Here is a 17,402-nt window from a genome sequence, read left to right as displayed (position 1 = left end):
GAACTTGATTTGAGTCACATTCACATGACAAGTTCAGAAATGTTGCTTATTTCAAGAAGTTAAAAGAGAAAAAACAGAGTTGAATTACTAGAAAACAGTAAAATAAATGATCAATAAAAGATCTGACAATTGGTTTAAAAAATGAATCGTTTCATTCTTGTACCAACATATATATATACATATATATAACCATTGATCCTGTTTTTAGAAACTCTAGAATCAATTATCTATGAACAAGTAATTCAAGTGTATTTTTAACATTTTAAAACAAGACCCTTTTCTTGACTTGTTGCAGAAGCTTTTAAAAAAAAAAAATCAAGACCTTTTTAATGGAGGTACAAAATTCAGTGGCACCTACTTGTAAGTACGATATCAACAAATTATAGAAGCAGACGGAAAAACGAAACAAAAAACTAAGGCATATGTTGAAGACATACAATAAAGACATATAATAAATATTTTAAAACAAGATAATTAAACTAAACTGCATTTTCATGGATTATATATAAGAAACATCAACATTACATGATATAAAACATCTAATGTTAATTAAACACTAATTAAGTTAAATTAAAGAATGCCTTCTAGTCACTTCAACTAAAATACAATTACACTAATATCTAAGATACTCTAAAGATGATGTTTAAAAAAATGTAAAAAAAAAAAAAGCTACATTTGATTAATTTATCAAGGAATGTTTCTAAAGTGTCCGAATTGTTTTAATAGCACAATATTGTGTGCAATATTAGATCAAAGAAAAAGTTGCCGATTCTTAGCTGAGCAGTGTTTCCTGTCTCTCCGGTTGACGATATAGATGCTTTTATTTTGAAGTTCTAAATGAGAAAACTCTAGGTTTGTCTTCAATGTCTTCAACGGTCTCCTGCCATCACCCAGTGTAATAACCAGCTTGTACAGATGATTCACATGCACTTGTGGGCCGCGGTCCATTTGGAGGACCCCCTGCTGTGAAGCTCGCCAGTAAAACTACCGTTTAGTACAAAGTCAGATGGTCGAACAGATGAGGGTCTTCGATAATATCGGTCGTTGAGTTCGGGTTCAGTCGTAGGAATTGAATACTGAAGAAAATCGTTTATTTCGGGAGCTCTTTTCACAGATTCTATATCATTTGTCGTCGTCAAAACGGTTCAGATCCCGACGATCTTGTGTCTGATCAGAACGCCACGAATCCGAGCGTTGGATTCGAGTACGAAGCCGTTCTTCGACACCTGCTGTGGAGCCGCTTCTGTGCGACAGCAGCCGTCTGTGGTGAGTTAGTGCTGAAGGGACGCAGATGGGAGTCGACGACACTCGTCTTCATGTCCTCGGAATCCTGGCGTAATTATCTCGTCCAGACACCTCGAGCCCCTCTTGTCCATTTCACTCACGCATTCTCGCCTTTTTTGTGCTTACATGTTATGTTTGTTTTGACATTTGATCATCTTTTGGTTCGATTCGAGACACTTTTTGTAGCTTTTCTCTCCAATACAAAGATGTTTTTTTCCTCATGTGATCTGTATCAGATCTTTGACTGACAGTCTGACAGATCAGGATTTTTTTCAAATACGATCCAGGATTTTTAGCACGTGATCCTAGATCTGATACATATTTGCAGTGTTTTATCTCAAATCTTGCAATTCTCTAAGTGCACTGCTTTACAGTACACTGTAGCACTGACAGTGGACTTACTATCGCAGTGCTCAAATTTTCGACAGGGTAGTACTGTCTCAAATCAAAAACTACAGCCGGAAATGACTCGACAGCTTCTTCTTCTACTACTTTTTAACACTGATCGCAACCAGCTGTTGAAACACTATCACTGACACTTGACAGCACTTTTCACCAATTGAAACAAGTTATTAAGTTGTGTTTCATTGTGTTATTATTGTTGTTTTATGGTAAAAATTAGTCTTTTCTCAAGACGCCGGTATCTGCTCCGAAAACGTCAGTGGCGTAGCTTCCGTTTGGCGACATCTACGTCACTAAGATGGCGTCACTGATCAGTGTGAACGCACTTGTGCACTCAAAATATTAAGTGCAAAAGTGTGTGATTTGGGACACACATCGGTTCTCATTCATGCGACCTACAAGTCATCAAACGCTCACAGACGTACATTTATTTATGAACCGTGTTCAGCTCACACTGAATCCTACCACTGTTGGCTCGCTTCGCCATATGTGAAGTGTTTCAGTTTGTTCCTTCTTTATTATAAATTATACAAACTCGAGTACTACTACTACTCACTGGGACCTTTATTCAGAACTCGCTCTCGGGTTCGGCGCTCAAAACGCCACGACCTAAAATCTGTCCGTTTTCGTTGTCAATCATCTCCTTAAAACAAAACTTCCGTCAAGTAATTTTCAGTAAGTGCAAAGCGGTAGTGTTGTATTTGAGACAGTACTCCCTTTGGATATTTGCGCACTGCACAAGTAAGCCCACTGTCTTACAGTGTACTGTAAAGCAGTGCAGTTAGAGAAGTGAGACAGCAATCAAATATTTTACAGCATTTATGTGATGCAGGTAAGAATGAAATCCTCCAAGATCCCAGCGATGACTGAGGACGAGAGGATACGGTCGACTCGAGCGGCTACAGTATCGAAATATCTCACAATATATCATATCATCGTTTCACGATGCCTAGCGTATCGCCAGATTCTTAACACACACCACTAGTCACGTGATCCCATCGCCAGTACTTTGGCGATCGACTGATCGATCACTAGTATTGATCATTCCTTGATTTAAACCGTTTACCGATGTCCGCAAAAGCGACAACACCATTTTGAAATACAATCCACTTAGAAAGCCAGCGCTCTCTTACAGGTTTCATTGAAATCCATTTCCTCGTCCTCCCTTGCTGTGCCGGGATATACTGGAGAGTGTTAGCCGGCGCTAATGATATCATCCCACACACACCGAGCCAAGAACAAACGGCGGCTCTGAATGCTTCCAATTTCCTGCTCGTCTCCTCCGAACAGGACACCCAGGAGACTACAGGCAATTATGGTGGAGAAGATCCTCCCTTTCTCACTTCACTTGTCTTCTGCCAGCTGTTTTTTTTTTGTTGTTTTTTTTGCCTCTCACTCGACAAAACAAGGTGGAGAGACTCTGAGGCAGTCCAGCCTTTGTGTTGACAGCCCAAGATTCTCACTGCTGGCCGGGAAAAACTCGCTGTCGTTCGACATCAGGAGGATTTTTATTCTTTTTTTTTCCCCACTAGCAACTTTTGTTGTCGATATTGATCCCACTAACCGTTTAAATACGGAAAAAAATATAAAAAACAGCACAAAAATCAAAGCGTTAAATCAAAAAAATAGTTCAGGCAATAGTAGACAAAGCAAACCACCGTCATAAACTTCACTGATCACTTCAATGACGGCATGTTTTTCTTAAAAAAAAGAAGAAAATAAAGTTGTTTAATTTACGCTTCATCAAATCTTTGTTGGTGCAAATTGAAATGAATAGTAATTAATTCAATTGCATTTCAGAGAAAGCCTGTGTGTGTCGTGTCTTATTTGTTCATCGAAGTGAAAACCATTCGAGTTTAGTTTAAAAATGTTCCTACGCTCATGAACGCACCATATCAACCCAGAGAGAATGGTGACAGTTATATGTTGATTATAAGGAGTAATGACTATAATGATATATGATTATAAGTTCCATCTCTTCATCATCGTGTATGAAAATAAATAGCATCTTGGAAAAATTTAAAATCAGGGTATATTTGTAATTTGATTGGCCGATGAAGACGTCAATGATGCTCTGAGGCTGGATCGATCTGCTCTAACTTACCTTTATCTACATTTTTGTAGGGTGTATATCATACAAAGGGCTAAAATCATAAGTGGTCAAATTCACAGGTAAAAAAAAGAAGTGATATTTAACAGGAAGTATATATATAGTGTATATTGAAGATAGGAACACACAAGCTAATCTTAATCAAGGTAGAACTAGATGTGTAAGAAAATATAGTTGCACTAAAATATCTAAATACTAACACTTGATTTTCTTTTATTTAAACTTAACATAAAAATATTTATTGTGTTACAATTAATCTTTTGGATGCTAGATGGCAGCAGTCATTACGTCCTCCGAAGCTAAAAGGAAAATGAAATCCACAAGATCCCCGCAATGACCGAGGACGAGAGGATACATTCGACTCCAGCTGCTTTTAAAGCTCAAAACAAATTAAATCAGTTACGAATTCTTATAAAGACAAACTTTATTGATGTGGTCTGTAAATTCTGCAACACGAGGGTCTAGTACTCGACAATACTACTAATATATCCTTGTTCCTACAGTATCACAATATTTGAAATACATTGTATCCATTGGTGTAATGAGAAATAAATTGATTCATCGATAAATATAGGATCCAAGTAAACTTCTGGCCAGTCTTTACGTCCTCCGAAGCTAAAGGAACAATGTAATCCCAGCAATGACTGGGGATGAGAGGATACATTCGACTCCAGCTGCTTTTAAAGCTCAAAACAAATGAAAGCGGTTAGGAATTCGTATAAATTCAAAATGTATTGATGTGGTCTGTAAATTCTGCAACACGAGGGTCAAGTATTCGACAATACTACTAATATATTCTGTTCCTACAGTATCACAGTATTTGAAATACATTGTATCCATTGGTGTAAGGAGAAATAAATTGATTCATCCATATATATATATATATATATATATATATATATATATATAGATCCAAGTAAACGTCAGGCCAGTCTTTACGTCCTCCGAAGCTAAAGGAACAATGAAATCCAAGCAATGACTGGGGACGAGAGGATACAGTCGATTCCAGCTACTTTTAAAACTGAGTGTTTGGACATACTTTGACTTTCAGTTCCATGAATTCAACCAAAAATGGAACAATCACCAAAATTCAGTGTCTCCTAAAAATCGTTCCCGGAAATAATTCAAGTGTATGGAAATATATAGTATCGTGAGGTTAGTGTTTCTACTGCTCTAATCAAATCACTGCTCCTTCATCGTGATACGTATACAATACACACCCATGAAGAGGAGAATTGAATTCATTCCTTCTATAGATGGACAACGACAATATTTAGTTTTCTGAGCCATTATTTAACCGTTGTGTTTGTGTAACGTCTCCATGAACATGTTGATATGAGACAGTTTAGTGAATAAGTATCCGACTAGAACTCGGGTCGACTCGTCCGCTGTGTGATCATAAGAAGCCTCAGAAACGGCGTTAAAATCATCTCCACCCGATTCCCTAAAGACTCCGACGACGACTCTCGAGAGGGAAAAGTAATTTTTAAAGTCGATTCCGTCCTGCGGCCTACAAGAGGTGCAACAACACGCCGCTACATATGATGGAGGTAAATCTTTATTAGCGGACACGTAACGAGGATTAATACTCCTCATCTCCGCCCGGCGTCTTCTCCCCGCTGGTTATCGCCGCTCGGGATGCATTGTTTTTTTTGTTTTTTATTACTGCCCCTTTTAAATCCAGCGCCGACGACTGGAAGAGACTCGTTCAAACGCTTTCTTCTGTAAGCGGCGTCTTCGAGACAGGCTCGTTACGAACGATCCTCACAAAGAAACCGTCGAGCAGCTCATTAAAACACAACCGTCGAGCCGTCAGCGGGATGTGCAGCGTAATTAGCAGCGATTACCAGCCGAAGATCACAACAAAACTTTCTTTAAATGAACCGCATCACTCAGTCCGAGGTAGCCGAGGACCGAACCACGTACTGCTCTTTGAACTCCGTCAAAGTATGGACATCGATTGAGGTTTTATTTTATAATTGCTAAATAAAGTCATTGAAGAAGAAAGTTAGTAAATTACTACAACATCACCTTCAAAAATGATACAATATATATATACAGTGAAGCTCCATCTACTGTCTCAGGGAGATAGTAGTTGATTAACCGGGGGATCAGTATTACTCCCTAGTGTTACTAAAATGTATTACTCCACAAGACCCCTTCGTATTACTCCTTAGTATTCTAGACTCCTTGAGACTCTGCAGTATTACCCCTTGAGACTCTGCAGTAGTACTTCTTGAGACTCTGCAGTATTACTCCGGGAGACTCTGCAGTATTACTCCTTGAGACTCTGCAGTATTACTCCTGGATACTCTGCATTATTACTCCTGGATACTCTCCATTATTACCCCTTGAGACTCTGCAGTATTACTCCTTGAGACTCTGCAGCATTACTCCTTGAGACTCTGCAGTATTACTCCTTGAGACTCTGCAGTATTACTCCTTGAGACTCTGCAGTATTACTCCTTGAGACTCTGCAGCATTACTCCTTGAGACTCTGCAGCATCGATTGAGGTTTTATTTTATAATTGCTAAATAAAGTCAATGAAGAAGAAAGTTAGTAAATTACTACAACATCACCTTCAAAAATGATACAATATATATATTCAGTGAAGCTCCATCTACTGTCTCAGGGAGATAGTAGTTGATTAACCGGGGGATCAGTGCTGCCACAAAAACTGCAACAAAGCATCGGAAAAAACAACTAAAATACATCGATAAAAAATGTTGATATTTCTCCGTTGTTACTCTGCCACTTAACTACTTTCGGACTGAAAGTTTCAGGTTAACCTGTTGTTTTTCAAAATAAGCCACAAAGTTCAGATTCTCCTCGCCTGCTGAGACACTGCTCGGCTGCCACTCCTGACTCTTTCATTTTATCGCAGCCAATGGGTGAAGTGGGCACCGAATCTATTGTATTCACAATTTTTTTTTTTTTTCTAAACTTCAGTCTGCCATGTCATAATACTAGATGGTAGTGGTATGGGGTTAGTTACAGGGGTACAATCTGAAAACCCCTCACATTAAACCAACTCATTATTTACTCATTTAATTTCACTGCAGTTGCTTGAACTTAAAATTTTAACATTTCACATCCATCCATCATGAACCATACTCTCAGTAAAGGGGACCCTAATAGCTCCTATAACGCTTTGCCGCCCAGCCAACCAGTCACAGCCAGTGCTGTCACTTTTGAAATATATATAAATGTGCAGTATCGTGTCCAAAAACTAAATCTGCCAGAGTGTGTAAAGTTGAACCACAATATCGCGAGGTACCACTGTATCTATTGAAAAACATAAAGTTCTTCAGTGTCTCTCGACACATCAAGACACTTTTCTCAATCACCTGATTCTCAAAAAAAATGGTCCAAAATTAGTTAAAAAGAAAGATAATTTTACTTTTGCTGTATTTATGTCACATCAGACTAGGAATCAGAATGTGATTGGTTGGCAGGTACACGGAAATGTTGCCTGCAATAAACCAGTCCTTGCTGCAAAAAAGGTCAACAGGAATATTAACTTCAGCTGTTCTTTGGTAAATAACTGACAAACCGAGTCAGTGAAGCCCCTGCTGTGAGATCACTGAAGCACAAAGAGCATCCGACACAAGACTTGTCCAGCTTAAACTGGACTTGCACAGGAAGAGAATTGACTCTGATGCACAAGACAAACTAGTTGCTTCACTTTAAGTGACTTGAGGATCAACGAAGAAAACTACTAATACTTTCTTCTGTGGTTCCAAACACAGGCAGAAAATCGAAGACCTGAAAGAAAGAAAGACCTGAACATGTCGCTCGACTACTGACATGTCAGATGAGATTTTAGGGAGAAAACTGCATCAAGTCAAGAGAAAGACAAAGAGCCTCACAGTGAAATACTACCTGGACATGAATATTCAGTTTTTACAAAAAACATCGGTAAACACATCGTGTTTGAAAAATTATCATTAAAAAATACTCTCAATGTTGAAATAATCCTCTTGATAATATATATATATATTATGTGCGTTTTGAAGTATCTGGCAATACGATAAATATTGCGATAAAAGTGCAGCGACACGATACATTGTGATACTGTAGGATATAGTTGTAGTATTGTCCAAGTCATTGACTCTGGTGTCGCAGAATTCACAGACCACAGGACTCTATGTATCCTCTCGTCCTCAGTCATCAGCGGGATCTCACAGGATTTCCCTGTTCCTTTAACTGCGGAGGACGTAATGACGGCTGCCATCTAGCGGACGGAAGTTTAATTGCAACACAAACATTAACAAACTGATTATTTTGTCTTTTATTGTAAATAAAAATCTACACAGTTTACTTAAGAACTATGGTTAATATACTATTATATATACTTTATAAATATATATGATTTGAAAGGCAAATAAATCGATACAGTGCCATCAAATATCGACTATCATGAAAAACATATATCACTGTATCGATATTTTCTAACATCCCTACTGACTATTATATATTTACTAAAAGTGATGTTTGTGGACAGCAGTCTAAAGAAGAGAAGTTCTCAGTTTAATATGAGTTATTTACCAAGATAGTGTGATTTAACCTTAACACCAGGTTTTAATTGTTCTCCATCTAAATTTTGGAGTCTTTCTACGAGACATTCACAGGCTAAAATAAGGAATAATGTCGGCAACTATCAAGATAAGAGACCATCAGTGTCGCCCGTGGATTATCGGACAAAACGAGATTGAAACGCCTCACATGTGCTTCCAGACAAGATGATCCCATCCATCAGGATTCAACAGTGATTCCTTCGGACGCTCGTGCAGACCTGTCCGTCCAGAACGTGCTCAGGCTTAGCAGGTAATTCACACGAGGCATCATGGGAGTTTTGTCACGAGAAATGACTGACGTCGACCAGATGTCTGGGCGAGATGATGATCTGCTCTTAATGCGAGATCTGGATCAAGGCATCGATTCCAAATCAATGTTTGAATCAGGGGCGTCAAACCGTGTCAGGCAGGGGGTCGAACAAGTCGTGGCCCGAAAGATATTTATACACTCGTTTAAATAAAGGATTAGAGGAAAGTGTTTTCTCCAAAGAACGCTTATGGATCGGGTAGTAACTCCCGTGTTTCATGTGATTCACGGACAGAAAAGACAACATGGACGCCTAGAAGTTCTGTTTATGTCGGTACATTGTTATAGCTATTAATAACTTAAGAGTGATAACCACGAGCAACATGGAAAATGTATAAATATCTTAAATCAAATCTTAAATTCAACTCTTATTCTTCTTCTTATCACCATTTTTCTTCAAAGAAATGAACCTTAAGTTGCACAAAAACATTAAACCAATATTTTATTTTATATCAAATTTCCACTTATAACTGTTTATGACTTTTTGAGGAACATGTCCTTCAGGTTCTAGTCTTGAGTAACAATTAAAGATTACAAAAAAAAAATTAATCAAGAAATCATGACAGTCATAATCATCATTAAAACTATTAAGTTCATTAAACAAGTTTAAACTGTTCTATATCAAATGACTCAACGACCTGGTTTGACTTTCTTTCATACTTTCTGTAAAAAGACTTTTTGAAGATAAAATGTGAAACTAACATAAACTGTGTTACTCCGCAGTATTACTCCCTAGTGTTACTAAAAAGTATTACTCCATAAGACCCCTTCGTATTACTCCTTAGTATTCTAGACTCTGCAGTATTACTCCGCGAGACTCTGCAGTATTACTCCGGGAGACTCTGCAGTATTACTCCGGGAGACTCTGCAGTATTACTCCTCGAGACTCTGCAGTATTAGTATTACTCCTCGAGACTCTGCAGTGTTACTCCTCGGGACTCTGCAGTATTACTCCTCGGGACTCTGCAGTATTACTCCTCGGGACTCTGCAGTATTACTCTGGTAGACTCCGCAGAATTACTCCGGGAGACTCCGCAGTATTACTCCGGGAGACTCTGCAGTATTACTCCTCGGGACTCTGCAGTATTACTCCTCGGGACTCTGCAGTATTACTCCTCGGGACTCTGCAGTATTACTCTGGTAGACTCCGCAGAATTACTCCGGGAGACTCCGCAGTATTACTCCGGGAGACTCTGCAGTATTACTCCGAGAGACTCCCGGTATTACTCCGGGATACTCCGCAGTATTACTCCGCGAGACTCTGCAGTATTACTCCAGGAGACTCCGCAGTATTACTCCGGGAGACTCCGCAGTATTACCCCGCGAGACTCTGCAGTATTACTACCGGAGACTCTGCAGTATTACTCTGTGAGACTCTGAAGTAATACCTCATGAGAGTCCACAGTATTACCCCATGAGACTCAGTATTACTCTGTGAGACTCTGCAGTATAACCCCATGAGACTCAGTATTACTCCGTGAGACTCTGCAGTATTACTCCGTGAGACTCTGAAGTATTACCCCATGAGACTCAGCAGTATTACTTCATGAGATTCACATTCTTATACATGAGAGAAAAACCCATTTGAACAATTCAACTCCTTTGGATCTCATAGCATCAGTCAAAGTCCATCAGCAACAACCATCTGCTGAACTGTAGGAAGACGTCTTGAAAGATATCGACATGAAGATCCATGGAGGCGACATCAAGGTGTTTTTATTGCTTATTTTATGTCCGTCTTTCAAAACAGAACATCCTTGCCAGAAGCTCCCCTTTCATATTTACACGCCGACGCGCTAATAAATCTGGCTGAGGCCGAGAGGAGGCGCGGGGCGGCCTGATCCTGATCAGAAATTCTGATTGATGAACGGAAGCTTCTCAAGGTGAGCCCCAATCAATCCGCGGGCGCTGCCTCACGGAGGCGTCATACGTGTGCAAGCGTGTGGTGGCATTTCATCTGCTCGTCACGGACGCCCGCAGAGGGTCGGCGACACCGGATGAAACAAAGCGAGGATGTAGCGACGAGCGAAGGAACGGATCCTTGCGTGTCCTGAACGCCCGACACGAAGCACGGAAATGCCAAACAAGCAGTAAAATGACATTCAAACTCTGGAGCTAATCACTCGCCCGAAACACGGTCGCGCCCACTGACCTCCGCTGACCTCCGCTCTCCCGGTGACCTTTCCTCTCAGGACGGATGATTATCTCACATCCTGCTGGAAAACATGTTTCAATCTGAAGGCTAGACTTGATTTTTAACTTTCTTTCTTAAATGTCTGATCCCTCGCAGTCTTTTCTGCCGATGACTTGTCTTCGGAGTTGAACATGCACGTGTGGCGACGCATGAACGAGCTCCAGAGTAACAACACGAACACAGGCCTCCATCTTTTTAGACGCTTATCCTGAAAGTGATACACGTGTGACCCACGAGTCGGAGAAAAAAAATAATAAATTCGATATATATAATCACCGTTTTCTTTACAATACCAGATATAGGAATTCAATAGCACTGTATATACTTTTATCATTGTTATCATTATTTTGTTTGTGTAAAACTTTTTTTAATTTTAATTAGTATATTCACTGCGTTTGATCATTTTCGGGTTGCAATAAAACTTCCATCCACTAGATGGCAGCAGTCATTACGTCCTCAGCAAGTCAAGGAAGTAAGTAAGTAAGTAATCAAGTAAGTAAGTAATATTTGCAAAGCGCTTTTCTAGACCTGGGTCACAAAGCGCTTACAATGAAATCCTGCGAGATCCCGGCAATGACTGAGGACGAGAGGATACAGTCGACACAGGCTGCAGATGTTTTGGACGTACTTTAGCTTCTAGTTCTATTAATTCAACCAAAAAAAAGTGGAATCACAATCACAAGTTAGCCTTAAAACCGTTACCAAAATGATGCAAGTGTATCGAAATATATTGTATCGAATAGTATCTTGAGCGGAATTTTATGGAAATCCAATCGTATTGTGAGATTAGTGTATCGCCACAGCCTCAGTGTGACCCCAGTTGAACACAAAAAAAATCTGTCAGCATGAAAACGCTTGTCGAGACGGTCTGTCTTAATGAAAAGAACCACGACTGATTATTAAAGTTGATTTAAGACGAATAAATTAATTGAATAACAACTAAATACAAGTCTTTTTAGAGCAGGTACATTCAAAAATTGGGAAATAAGAAGCATTTGAAAGCGTCGCCATTGTCAGCCCAAAAAAAAGGAACAAAAAATAATTTTGATTGATAGATGGATACTTTATTGATCCCCGGAAGAGAAATTATTTTGTCCAGCAACACTTACACATCCATCCATACAAACCGTAAAAAAAATAAATGTAAAAACAATAAAAAATGAAATACCTGAATACAAACAAATCCCTACAGTGAAATAGTTGTGGATCCATTTAAAAATGTAATAATCAAAAATACTATCAAAATAAATCAACTATTTTGCGGATTTTCTTTATTTTCCATTTTTAACATGTATTTACTCACTTAAAATATTTTATATTTATTATGTTTTGTTTTTCAACTGAAAAAAAATATTCCAGCTGTTCTTGTGAACATATAAATCAAGAAAATTACATATATTATTTGTATTTTTAATAATAATAAAAAAAAACATTGTTCATTTTAAATATACAATATCATGTTCGATTTTTATTTTATTTTATTTTGTATTAATCATTGGCATTTGAACAGATGGAGTAGAATTAATACACATATGAAGAAACTAATCTTTCATTCATTTCATAACAACGATCATTAAAAGTACATCAGTTATAAAGTTCTTGCACCAGAGCACTGTCTAAACATTTATTCCAACACTGGCCTGTGATCGATATTTGGAAGATAATCTTGTGAAACTGAAGTTGGTTAAAAAAAAATCTACTGATGATAAGTATAAGCGCTCGAGTCAAGGTAAATCCGAGGATCGCGCTGGTGCTGCCATCTAGTGGCAACACGTGGTCCGCAATAAGGGTTCACTGCCAAAATATACATCAAAGTATCTGATAAACGTTGAAGAGATGGAAAAGTTACTTGAATAGAATGAATAAAAGATGGTTGAAAAAAATTAAACTTCATTAAACTTCGTATTTTACTAGTATTCTAAGTAAAAAATATGTGGAAACAGTTGAAATGATGGCATAAAGAAGAAATACTGATGTTGAAATAAAGTGAAAAATGTTAGAATTGTAGAATAGGTAGTAGTATAAGTAGAAGAGGTAGTAGTAGTGGGAGTAGAATAAGTAGTATAATTAGTATTAGAAGTATAATCATTTAGTAGTAGTGAGAGTAGAATAAGTAGTAGAAGTAGAATAATTAGTAGTAGAAGTAAAAGTAGAAGAAGTAGTAGTGGGAGTATTAGAATAAGTAGAGAAGTAGTAGTACCTAGTTGAATAAGTAGTAGTAGAAGTAGTAGTAGGAGTATTATAATAAGTAGAGAAGTAGTAGTACCTAGTTGAATAAGTAGTAGTAGAAGTAGTAGTAGCTAGTAGTAGAAGTAGTAGTAGAAGTATAATTAGTAAAAAAAGTAGGATTAGGATTAGTATTAAAAGTATAAGTGCCTAGTAGAAGATATAGTAGTAGTAATAGTAGTATTAGTAGTAGTAGAAGAATGAGTTTTAGAAGTAGAAGTAGTAGCATTAGTAGTATTAAGTAGACAAAAGTGATTTTAAAGTTGAATGAAGTTTCTAGCTGTGAGTACATGAATGAACCTGAAGATCAACGTGGAGTTAAAACATGAGTTTAATTAATTTTAATAAACACGAGTACAAACTAGTGAACCACATGAAATGTGCCGAGACACACCTCTTGAACCCCCAACCCCCCCCCCCCCCCTCTTCTCAGCAGACGCCCTACAGAACCAAACCATAGATCTCTGCTCACAAACCCACAAACTCTTCTGGAGGAAGTCATGCTCTTCTTTCAAGTTTGGTTTCAAGATCTCACTTGAAGAGCACGAGTGAAAACATGAACATGCTTCAGTGAAGATGGTTTCAGTTTGTTCATCAACACAGAGGTGTAAAGAATTAAAGGTCAACGTGTGAGAGAGAGAAATATTTGACTTATTTCAACACTTCCTGCTCATCCTCTCGTTCTTCCACCTCTCTTTAATGATAGATCCGAGCGTCAATAGTATTACTGTTTTTTTTTCTGTTGTTGTATCAACTTTTTGAAGTGAAATTAAAGACTCATTAGTGACTCTTCCTGTAATCATTCACTCACTATTTATTCAAGACACTTAAATCAACACGTTAGTCGACCTTCAAACCGTGGGCGGAAAGTATACGTATCAAGTTAGAGAGCCAATGATATATTGCAATACAGTAGTAACGAGGATACATGTGTAGTATTGTCGAGTACTTGACTCTTGTGTTGCAGAACTTACAGACCACATGACTCTTGACGAAGTCGTTACTGCTTTCATTTGTTTTTAAACCAAAATATGTCCAAATATCGGCTTTAAAAGCTGCTGAAGTCGACTGTATCCTCTCGTCCTCAGTCATCATCGGGACCTGACAGGATTTCATTGTCGCTTCAGCCGTGTAGGACATAATGACTGCTGTCATCTAGTGGCCAGAAGTTGAATTGCAACACAGCAATAAACAAACGCAGTGAATATTTGTACGTTAATTGTAAATTTAAAATCGTCATTAAACTGTTAACCATTTTAAAACGATGTTAAATATAAATATATATATATTATTCAAAACAAAAAGTTTGTCAGAAACAAATATCTATCCCAGCTACTTCGGGCAAGAGGCAGGGGACACCAAGAACAGGTTGCCGATCTTTCTTCTTCGTCCTTGTTGTTGTATAAAATAAAATAATAAAACGGGGGCGAGATGGCGAACAAGAAAAAGAGAATCGTGGTCACATGGTCGGCCCTGACTAGAGCAGAGTTTGAGATGTTGACGACGTTTCAGGCTCAAAACTACAAACAAACAAAACACTTCTAAAGAAACCTCAGGTGAACTCGTCTGCTCTCAGGAACTTCACGCCAGTTTCTACCTGATCCAACATCTGATAACAGGCGAAAAAATGTCGTCTTTGATATGGTTTTACGATTAGATTCACCTGCAGATGAAGAAGGAAACGTGTCGTTTGTTCCTGAACAATTGATATTTAAGGTATTTATTCTTGATAGAAAACTTTCATTCTGTTCATACGAGTACATTTACAATTTTATTGACACTACATGGTCACCCCCTCCCTCCCCCCACAAGTTAGAAAATTAACCAATGGGCCGCTTTCTCTGGCATAAGCTCCGCCCACCAGAGTCACTGAAAGATTCAATTGGATCGAACAGTTGTCAATTAAAAAAGCCAAGTTGGTGTTTGGATGAATAAACTCATGACAATTGTGGTTCGTCTTGTCGTCAATATACGACGTACATGTTAATAAATCTCTATTTACATAGTAATAAATATATTTTTTTTGTAGTAGCTAAATCCTTTTAATCATTTAATAAGTCGTTTTCAACGATAAAAACACCTTTTAATGTATAAATAAAGTGCTGAGGAGAGAGACTTTTCATTGACGGGGTTGAAAAACACACGTATTAAGTGACAACAATTACAATTACTGCTCGGTCACAAGAACATGTCGAACAGACGAGGGTTTATCTGCGTCGAGGAGAGAGAGAGGAAAAAAAAAAAAAAGTCTGAGTCAGCCCGAGTCTGAGGAAATGTTCCGCCTCACAAACAGATCCTGTGTAGACAAAACACCGCCTGTGATGATCTGGGTCTTGACCGGGAACCGGGACTCAGCTGAGGAACCAGCATGAAATGGACTCTATATTTTTAAAACTCAACTAGAAAAACTTCTTTGGAGCCAAAGAGTCACTTTTTCTTCTGACATAACGAGTGGAAAAGTTTGAAAAAAAAAAGTGTCCAGACTTCCGTCCGACTTCAGGGAAATCTGAGTCAGTGCAGTTGGCACCAGAACCAGAACCAGACGCCGGCGAGCGGCAGATGAGGGAAATATCAACAGTGCAACGTGGCACTGAACAGCTGACTGGTTTCATCATCCAGAGTCTGGCTCTAACGGAGGGCGAGCTGCTCCGTGACTCACGGCTCAAATGTTACACTTGACGCATCTCGCAGCGAAAAAGTGAGGCCTGTACCACCACTTGTTTAATGGCTACGGAAAAATCAAGTTCATTACACTTTGTTTCACAATAACGTCTCGGTTTCGTCGTTTGAAACCTCAACACAACAAGGAAAACGATCATATATTGATAAACATATTTTTTAAATATTATATCTCACCTCATATGACTTTATTGTTGTGTTTTTCAAGTTAAAATAAGTTGAAACTCATTTTTTAAGGAGGGCCACGTCTGATGTCATGGAAACTAAATGGGGGGGGGGGGGGATGTGATGACTAAACATCTTTATATAAATCAGAAATTCCCAAAAGCTGCTCACGGACAGTCTGGGTTGGCGTCTATTGTGTATTTAAAGTATTATTATCATAAATCAAATATTGACATTAGAAAAATGTGCTAAATATTGATATTATTATAAAGTAGTATTTAAAGTTTTATCTTGATCTTTAAAGTATATACTTTATTGAATATTGTTTTGATTGTTTAAGCGCTTTGTGACCCTGGTCTGGAAAAGCACTATACAAATAAAAATTACTTACTTACTTACTATTTTTGCAGAATGAGGTTATAATGGAGGACGTCGGCCACTTGAGAGCTTCTAAAGGGCCGCAAATAGCCCCCGGGCCATATACTATGTAACAGAAAGCGGGGAAAAAAACCCAGCTCGTCCGCTTCACTTTCATCCAGACGATCCATGAATATATATCACAGCAGAGCCTGGTTATGACTTCCCTTCAAGCAGGACTGGCTGAACACATGGTTTGATACTTTGTTCTCCTGACAGGAGGCTCTCAAGTCTACACTGTGAGGCTGGGAACATCTCAATAAACTTTGGAGCGAGCGTTGATGATGTTTTTTTGTTCGACTGTGGGAAGAAACTTTCGTGCTCAAAACACACATTTTCTAAGACATTCAAAATAGATTTCAATAATCGTAGAGAAGATTTCAGTTCTTCTTTTTTTCAATACATTTTTTATGTTCTCCTCTCCGATATTTAGTAGGCGTTATTCTACTGTAGATGGTTTAAAATGGTTTTGTTTGTTGAGCCAACTCTAAGGAGACAACAGTTTAAAATAAAATTAAAAATATAGCTCAAAAGCATGAAAATAAACACACTTTTAATGTATAAGTAGTTAGTTTTTAGATGCAGTAAGTCTCTCATCATTACCATGTTTTGAACTTATTACTTTATAAACTTCTCCCTTGTCCGAAATCTGGGCGAACGAGAGGTTACGAGAGCGGCGTCCATCATGACGTAATAATGGTTTCACTCCTCCTTCAGCCAGCCGTAATCACGCCCCCGCTTTCTTTATACAACGATTCCCTTGGAGGTGGAGACTTCCGGGATTAACGAGGCACGGTGACCAACCTCGACGTTCGACCAATCGCAGCGGAGTGGGCGTGGTTATGGTCAACAAGATTTCATCTTCACTCAGTTTTCAGTGGGCGGGGCTTACGCACATTTTTTTCTAATGTCAATATTTGATTGAGAAGAGAGTTTTGGACAAACACACACACTGATGACAAACACAATAATCTTGTGTGTTTTTCCAAAGTTCGACACAAAAACAACCCCATAAGTGTGTCGTGGGTTGGAACCTGGGC

At 38.5% G+C, this 17,402-nt stretch overlaps 1 protein-coding gene across 1 annotated transcript in view; it reads right to left on the bottom strand.

The window, feature by feature from the left end:
* tex264a (testis expressed 264, ER-phagy receptor a) overlaps window positions 1-17,402 on the bottom strand; it is a 66,084-nt gene that overhangs the window by 47,674 nt on the left and 1,008 nt on the right. The gene's annotated exons all lie outside the window — the stretch shown is intronic.

Source organism: Callionymus lyra, chromosome 10 (genome assembly GCF_982586985.1).
Source record: "Callionymus lyra chromosome 10, fCalLyr1.hap1.1, whole genome shotgun sequence".
In the NCBI taxonomy this organism is placed as follows: Eukaryota; Metazoa; Chordata; class Actinopteri; order Syngnathiformes; family Callionymidae; genus Callionymus; species Callionymus lyra.
This window is presented reverse-complemented; position numbering and strand designations above follow the sequence as displayed.